Raw genomic sequence first — 9,540 nt, forward strand, 5'->3', positions numbered from 1 at the left:
TCATGTTGTCAGACAAGTAGTTAGGAGAGGCTGTGCCTCTCTGCCACTACGGTATCACTGTTTTGGCTCCATTTACCCCAATATGGATCTTGAAGCGCAGTATAAGCAGCCAATATGGCCTTCCACTTCCACTGGACTGGTGATGCAAGACCTACCCAACACGTAGGATGCTGTCATGGCATCTGGCAGCATTGCAAACAGGTGTTGGCCAGGGTGTCATAACCATACTGCCTCCCATATGGTGACAAGGGATGGAGGACGCACAGATCGCAGTGCATGCAAGGAAGATGTTCGCAACCTTTTTTTGTATATCTGAATTTAATGTGGGTGAATTTAAAAGACATTTAAAAATGTAAACTAGCTATATGAAGATCGTGGAAAAGTGAAGACAGATCACAGCATCTAGACAGAGAGATATTGTTTTAAAGTGACATTACCTCATTGAACAAAGTTTTCCTTATAGCAATGGTGGAACTGGGAGGAATTACAGTAGGCCTCATCTAATATACTTTGGTGATAATTTGGCAAGGATATGCTAATATAATGATACTTTTTCTCATAGCAGCCTCTTCAGTGTTTTGGCAGCCCATAATATTTTTTCTGTGCCCCTTCCACTGCCCCTAGAGCAAAGTAGAGAACGAGAAAAGGTCACAGATTTTTAGCTACTGCATAGCATGTGCATTTCTATCACTCTGTCAAAAAGCAATTGATTATGCCAGCCTCGTGCTATTTTCCTTGGAAAGGAAAACTCTAAAGCTTGTTTAACAGTAAGTGTCTGTCGGTTCCTCTCAACAATTGGCTGAGAGAGAAACAGCATCTTTTGTTAGAAATAATGGTTTGCTTAAAAACACCCAGCTTCTTTTGTGCTGAAGTTTCACACGCAGCAGGAGTGTTTCAGTAGTAAAAAGTCTTTACCGTCAGGGTCAGAGGTGTTTCTTTGCAAGGTACCATGGTTCCTGGCAACACTTACAGCCCTGATATCATAGAAGATATTTAATATCCCATATTCCCTGTATCCTACAGATGGTGATTTTCATCATTTTTATGAGAATAGGAATAAGAAGGTACTGTACCGAATGGGAATTTACCAATAAAAGTACATTCAGAGCCCTTAAATATCTTACCTTCATCATTTAAAGGCATCGTTAAGCCTGTTCTCTATAACAAGGTAGTAGTCTATGAAGGTAACATCAGTCTTTCATTCTCACAACAGAAAACTCCTCTTACACATATCCTCTAAGCAAGAAACAGAGGAAAAGCATAAGTTCATTATCTTCTGATGCAAAGCTAAGACTGCTAATTGCTCTGCATAGTGTTTAATAGATAAAGGGGACATCTTAATGTAGCTGATGAATTCCAGATTTATTGACAAGATTCTTTAGTATTTCACTGCAGAAAAATGCTAACTCATCTGACTTGTTCCTACATTGTCTTATTATTATTTTTTTTTTATTTTAAATGTCAGAAGCAGCTCTCCTGGGCCAAAATTACCTCTAGTGCAACTCTCGGGTAGTCATGCTGTTAAGTAATGCCTTCTTTTCAGCAATAATTATTATGGAAACCATTGCTTCCATCTTCTTACCCTTTGCTGAGGAAAGCCAGTTGTCATGTCCAGGGCAAGCAAAGAGAGGCTGTGAAGGTGGTACTCTGAACAGGAGAAGGGTTGGCTTCACTGCTGGAGGAGAAGGAAGAACATTCTGGCATATCTTTTCTCTTTCATGGGCAAAGCTAGAAAGCCTTTGAGATTCCCTGCAAAGCAGCTGGGGATAAGTGTGGAGAAGAACGTAATTTTATCAGCAACCCTTGGAAAGCCATTAAAGAGTCAGAACTAAATTCACCAACGTCTGGCTGTAAGCATTCACAGATTAGTCACAATGACATCTGTCTTCCTGCTTCTTTCAGTAGTTGACCCAGAAGCAGCCACAGCCTGGTTTTCATTTCTGTATTGTGCAATGGTATCAGTACCTTCACCTGCAATGTTATTATTACACATGGCTGCTTCTGCTTTTTGCCCCTCACTCTTTAAAGAGACTGCTGGTGACCTGGAACAGGTAAGAGAAGGCAGATTTCCAGTGAAGGAGTAGTCAAATGGACAGCTTCAGGAGCTCATAGATAAATGCATGAAGAGGAATTATAAGAGAAATTCAAGGCTTATGAAAAATGGATTTTGTCTCCTCTCTCAAAACATCAGATTTAGTTCTGCTAAACTTTAAGTTCAATTTTTATTGCTGCAGAAGCTGGCCTGGACACCAGCTCCACTTCTGCAAAGCATAAGCTGGTGAGATTTCCTGCTGAATACTAGTACTACAAGTAGCAGCCAGTGATCCCAGCTGAAACTGAAGCCCCCTGTGTTGGGGCTTTATAGGAATAAAACAAGCAGCCAATCCCTGTCCCAAAGCAGATGAATAGAGGAGGTAGACATGAGAGGGCGAACAGTGGCACAGGTGAAGCAAGTGATTTATTGAAAGCATGCGTTAACAAACCAGCCTCAGAGCCAACAGAAGATCCAGAGCTTCCAATCACCCCTTCCCAGTCCAGCACCTGGTGTGCTAAACTCCCATGAACAACCAAATGGTCACAACTCACCTACAGGTTTTAAGCACAGGAAAGTACTTACTATTAAGCAGGTGCTCCTTATTCAAGAAAAGGGTAAGCTTTACAGTTGGAAGTGTAGAACATTTCAGACAACGTGAGCCATCTAGATTGGGATGAGCCCTGCATTTTCAGAAGAAAGGAACAAAATTACCCCCAAAATCCATATGTACACAATGGATTTTTCACATTTGGTTAGGGAAAGCTATAGCAAGGACAGGGTGAGGAGGATGTCAGATGTCAACAGAGATGCCTGAGCCACCCTGCCAGCTGTTGTGGCTAGTGCTAAGAGAAAGATTTACCACAGTAGCAAGGGTGGAAGAGGCCTTCAGGGGTGATGAAAATACACACTAAAAGCATTTTACACAAAAGGATGCATGAAATGTGTTCTTTGCAATTATTTTAACTAGTAACATGAGAAGCAGGATGCTGACTGTTTTCTCTCTTGTTGTTTCTGCTCTCCTAGCAACAGGAGAAGTGTTTTAAACAGGTGTGAGCAACAGAAATTCAAACAGAAAATAAAAATATGCTGAGTGAAACCAGCATAAGGTGACCCTTACAGGGAGATGTTCTGCAGGGGAGGGTGTTCTGCAGAATTTAATGGGGATCAGTCACAATAAATCACATGACAAGACAAGGGCTTGAAAAACCCCCACCCACTGTATTTGTAACCTCACTTTTCAGAACCTATGACTATTTAAAAATCTAGTTGTTTAGAAGGACCGCAGCTTTTCATGCAGCACAGCAAATCCCAACCCCTATCTGACAAGATTAGGAAGGAATTTTGCCTATGCACAGGTTATTCTACATTAATCACCTGCCCACTGAGGCAATGTTGCTATTCGCAAAGATAAGGTGTCAGAACAAGATGAAGCATTGGTCTGATTCAGCATGAAAGTTCTTACATGCTGCTGCTTAAGGTTTCCCCAAAGTGCTGACTTTTATCCTACCTTACTTTAATTTCAACACAAAAAAAAAAAAAAAAAAAAAAAAAGAAAAAAAAAAAGAAAGGTTGCTATCCTCCTTTCTTTAGACTGCTGTGCGTGCATGTGTTTTTTTTCAGCCTGTAGTAGGGCTTCCAAAAATGGGGTCTGTGATGTTTCAGTGTTTCAGTCATTTTGCATCATAAATAAAAGGACTGAGGAACCCTTAGATTTCCTACAGAAAGGCTTTCCTTTGTACTGTGGCTAACACTCCTGAGCTGATATTTTTCTGCATAGTTGCTGAAGATGGAGGCTGAAGGTAACGAGAAGAACTTCAACGGTGCTGTGATTTATGCCTAAGTTTTAATGAGAAGGAGTTATCTTCTGGTGTGCCCCTTTTTAACAAATTCTTTTTTTCTTTTTTTTTTGCAAGTTAACAAAATATTTCCAAGAGTCTACCCTGATGCATCTGAACTGTTACCTGTGAAGAAGACATTCAATCATCTGCTAAAAGCATTTTTATATAGCATCTTGCTTAAATCAAAAATGTTAGCTGAGGTTCTAATTCATGACGAAAGGGAAAGGGCGCATGTGTGCATCTGTGCCTCAGAGCAGTTCTGATGCTCCATGCAGGAGGCCTATGGAGAAATCAGAAAATCATTGGTTTAGCCTTTCTAGGCTCCTTTTTTATTTTCTCTGTATGTGTCCTGCCTCTTTTCATGAATCTTACCCCTGGCACTTCATCTGGGCTTTCATTTTTCTCTCTTCCATCTCTTTCTCAGCCCCCATCTACTGACTCTTCTTTTCCAGCTCTATTTCACTAACTTTAGGTTTGGGTTTATTTTCCTTTCCAAACAATATTCAGGACTATCAACATTACCATTAATGACATATTTTATCATTTTATTAACAATCTTTCATTACACATCTGCTGTACTGCTGAAGTCAGTTAGGAAAATAATTACCTTCCTGTGCCTGAGTAGCAAATTGGCTTAATTCCAGAAAAAGGTGTTCCCCAGGAAGGCTTCCCACTAAAATGTAGCTTACGACATACACTAGCCTGAACGCTATTGATCCTATTTACTGAGTCCTACCAAGACATGGAGTTTATTTCCTGTAGCAAACTCATCAGTGATGAATCAGTGGGTTCAGCAGCTCCTGTCAAAAGATTTGCACTTGCTTACTGGAGGGAAGCCTACATCATCTATTATCGACAGACTCCCCTCAAGGGTCATCATTACCTAAGAAAGAGCCTGTTATTTCTTATAAGCCATACTCTAGCCACATGCAAATCAGCTGCTGAAGTCTTTCCAGGTCCTTGGAGGCCATCCACAGTAACAGCCAGGCCCTGAGTACACCACCAGCCCTGACTGTCTCTGCCCAGCACCCCCAGGACCATCAGACCCTGCCCCAGCAATGATGCAGTGGGGCCAGTCTCCCGCATCACACGGCCCTGCCCTGCGCAGCCGTGGGCCGCACTGAGCTGGGCCCAGGTCCCATCCCATCCCTGTCCCCAGGGAGATGCCTGATACCCAGGGCTGGGGCTGCCTTGCTCCTCACTGGGATGATGGGACAGGCCCTGGCTGGTGAGGTCCTGCCCTGCTGTGCTGGGAAGTTCCCTTGAGTCCTTGTACCTTAGGGAGTAGTTGGCCCTCACAACATCCTGACAGTAACCACTACAAAATCTCTACATGCTAGACTCACCAAAGAGTTGGTAACACTGATACTGATGGGTTAAACAAAAAATCCCATTTCTGAGCATGGAGAACAAGAGATTCTCCTCCCAGAGAGGAGCTAGTAAGTGAAGTATTTGCCCCAGCTATGGACAGAAACAAATACGGATCACCAGGAAGAAATAAAAGGGACGAGTTGGATAGGATAACAGCAGCATGAAGGTATTGCAGCCATCTCCTCCTCTCCTGCTCCCATTTGGTCCAGTTTTTATTCTTGACTGCATCCAGTGGGCCTCCCTCCTAGCCCTGTAAAGTCCACACTTCCCAGCTGCAAGGGCAACAGGACCTGCTACATGGAGGTCTCTGTAAGAGCCCTGTCAAGTTGCACAGAATCAGACAAGCCACAATTCAGTGTCTGTACAATTGCAAATATTCAAATATTGTTTGCTATATCTGTTCCACAGGCTGCCTTGATTCATCCACAGATTTGCCCATTGGCTGGAACACGCCCTCTGTCCATGAGAGAGGAAGAGCACATCCACCACACCAGCCACCTCTCTGATACAGCCCCTACCTTGGCTGACCATCTCCAACCTTCGTGTCAAGATCCCTCAGGACTCCAGAGTTTGACCAACAACCAACATGAGCCATTGACACAGGAGATCCTAGGCTCTGCTTGTGACTGCATGAAACCAGAGAGCAGCACGTTCCTACCTTGGCTGGAGCTCTCCTCCCCAGGCCATCCATCTTCTGCTTTCTTTTCTGTGACTCTTCCCAAGAGAGTGGAGTTGCAGTGTCTTTCATCTCCACTGTGCCGCCCATCAGTCATGTTCCCAGACATGCTTTTTGATCTTCTTTACAGCCCCACGCCTGCTGTTCTGCTAACAGAAGTCATTTTGTGTCAGTGTTACACAGCATATTGTGAAAGGTGAGCCCTTCATCTCCCTGCCAGGGCCACCCCCCCAGCTTTCCATCGAAGTGGTCTTTCCTCTCTGTACAATCCCCCTGTGCTTGGAGAGCGCACATCAATTAGAATGGTGGCAGGCAAGTACTTCACACCTCTGAATCAAACACTTTTCACTGTTGCTTTCAAGTTTTATTAATGTTTATTAATTCCTGTTGCTATCTTGCCAAAAGCATTTTTTTGAGAATGGCAAAATAATTAGAAGTTATCCGCATTCTTTTTTTTTCCCCACCTGGATGCTGCACAAATTGATTATTAAAGTAAAGACTAATTCATTATGCACAAATAGTTCATAACCCAGATACACTGCCACCTGCACACATCTATTCTTGGTAGCCTATTGAAGTATTCTGCCTCATAAAGTCCTTCACTTCTGAAGCATGACAACAAAAAATTGCTGTGAAAACCTAAGGGCAGAGGACGACTAACCCCTAACTCCAGCACTTGTAAAGGTGACAAGTCCGCATTTTATTTTATTTACCAGCTACAGTATAGCAAGAGAAGAGTTTATTCCCTTCAGTCTGGAGTTGCCACTATAACATTAACAGCAGCAGCACTTAGACAACTCTTTCTATTTCTAAAGCACTTTACATCCATCAACACTTTGAGCCCCACAACTCCTCAAACAAGGATAACAAAAGGAAGAAAACTGAAACAACTTGCATTGAGAAATCACCCAAGCCACAATTATCTTTCAGGAGCTCAAAATGTGTCCACACTTGTGTCTTCACAGTCTGCCAGTTCCTCAAATAATACTGCATTTATTGTCTTTTTCCTTCCCCATATAGGTAGCCACCTCATCTGCAAGCAAAAAAGATGATTAGGTTCTAACAAGGAATCTGGAAAAAAACTCCTCAAGAAACAAAGATTCAGCCAAGTACTTTGGGTCTTCCTGTTGAGCAAAAGGTAATAATTGAGGTGATACCCCCAATAACAGTACAGTGAACTGCAGACATTCCTGTACTGGCAGATAATAGTTGAGGTGGAAAGAATATTAGTGTGGTTGATGGAAAGGTGCAGAACAATTTCATACTTCATGGCTTGGTCAGCTACTCTGAAGAGTGTATAAAGTAAGGAACAGCAACACTCAATTCCCTACCCCTGTCCTGCCAGCTGGAATATCTATGGAGGCTGCACTTTCTACTAGCTCCAAAATCCAGGCAAGTTTGAGGAAAGCAAAATCTACACTCAAGAGCTGCCACAGTTGTCACAATTTATTTCAGTACAAATGCTAAATAACTCCCCTGGAGTAAAGGAAAACGCTTCAGGATGCTGCTGGGGTACAGAATTGCATCCCATGATTTGTATGGTTTTCCTTTCCCTTCAGCACTGATTTTTGCTCAGTGTTGTGGTCTGATCGTGGGTCATTAATGGAAGTTTTGAGCTTATATAATAACTAGGCAATATTCTCTAAGGGGATTGAGTGAGTACCTAGTGTATTGATTCACTTAATTTCTCTGTGGGCATTTCCCAAACCTGTATGCTCAGAGGATCTAAGCAGTCTAATATATCTTTCTATTCTATTGTTCAAAATGGCTAAACATGCTTAGCAACTTCATTGTAAGTTTCTGCTAATGAGGAGCTATTTCTTCTATGTAAAATGTTAATGTGTCAGTGCTTCATAACTGAGATATGTTGGAGACGTTTTCTTCCTTTAGCCAGCTATTTAAAATAGGTAGTGGTGTGTGATGTATATTTTTAGAGGCTGTCAGGCAATGCTATTTTTGATGATACGATATGTCTGTTTTCCTTTACCACATAGGAAGACAGTGACGCTGGACTGAACATGTTTTCCTCCCAAATGGGGTGTCTTTGGGGAAACATCAAGAGAAGTGACAATACATACACAAGAAAAGAGCATAATTTAACAGTCCCTGTCACAAGCCTCATTACTTAATTGAAAGAAAGAAAATCTTTCACGGCTGATTTTGTCAAGAAAATATCTTACCAACCTTAAATGTCTTATCGACCTTGAACCTACTCCTGTCCTCCCCAAAATCAGTAGCAGATTTGACTGCTTTCAGACCTCAGGCAGTTCACTTACTAGTGTTTCTGTTACTGGGTTAGAGAGAACAGTCTGCTAAAAAGTTAGCATTCTAATACCAGTATCAGTGTCACAAAGTAGCAGAGACAAGCTGTAATTTGTGAGCTGGTTTGTCGTGAGGCAGCTGTAGGTGTATGCAGTAGGAGTATAATACAGGCACCAGGACTGTGTTGTGATTCATGTTATAGCTCTTAATATAAACTAAGAAGGAAAACACATTTGTTAAGAACTAGAGTGTGCCCATCCCTTGCAGGGAGACGCAGGAGTAGAAGAGGAGGGTGCTCTCTCTACTCAGTGGTCTTGGTGTCAGCAACTAATGTTGTGCCAAATGTGTTCATAGCTGCCCTGCCTTTGATGTTTAAGATCAGATACAATAAACAGCTAAGCTCAGCTTTGCCCTTTGCGCACAAAAATTTAATTGTTCTGCAATTAAAAAAAACATACAATTGGAAAGACTTCTAGTAAAATGAAACAAAATCCCAGAAGAACATCAATACAAGATGGATGTTAATGTCTGTGGGAACAATAGCTGGCACAGGACAAAGATCTCTCAGTTTCTTCAGTAAAAGGAAAGAGCAGAATATGGCCATGACATAAAAGCCCTTCAGTGTAATAGTATTGGTTCAAATCCAGCATAAACTGTGATGATGACAAGGTATATGATGACCTATAGAAAGCAAGTAGGTGCTTGTGACCTGATCAGCTCCTATAGGACCGAGCATTTGCACTGCAAACCAGTCTGCTTCCTTCCAATCCCATCCTTAAGGATCAGACAAAAACTGGTTAAATGACTGTTCTGGCAGATAAAGAATGAGCCTCAGGAGCAACACGACCCATAGCAAAGTACCTTGATTCTGACTGCTGAGCTTTAAATACTGCTCCTAATTAATCCCAACTGAACCTCCACTGACTTCCCTGGAGCTAGAGTACAAATGAGTTTAGCCCATTGTATCCAAAAACAATAGCAAAACCAGAAGCCAAATGAGAAATTGCTCCACGTTGGTGGCAAGTAGCAAATCAGGGCTCAGAAGAAACCTCCTATAAGAAGAATCCATAGTTACATACATCCTGAAACGCCAATATTGCTGTTGCCTGCCATAGTGATCTGCTTCTAAACAGTGGATTTTCAGGCAATGAACAGCAAAATAAGTCATCGGGTTATTCAAGAATCTGAATATGCATAATATCAGGAGTCAAAACATCTCGGTACTGGGGAAGGTTATGGAATGGTTTGTCCTGAGTGCACTCACATGGCAAGTCCAGGATAAGAAGGGGATCAGGCCCAGTCAGCATGGGTTTACGAAAGGCAGGTCCTGCTTGACCAACCTGATCTCCTTCTATGAC

The sequence above is a fragment of the Haliaeetus leucocephalus genome, unplaced genomic scaffold (assembly GCF_000737465.1).
Source record: "Haliaeetus leucocephalus isolate CR32 unplaced genomic scaffold, Haliaeetus_leucocephalus-4.0 Scaffold153, whole genome shotgun sequence".
Lineage (NCBI taxonomy): Eukaryota > Metazoa > Chordata > Aves > Accipitriformes > Accipitridae > Haliaeetus > Haliaeetus leucocephalus.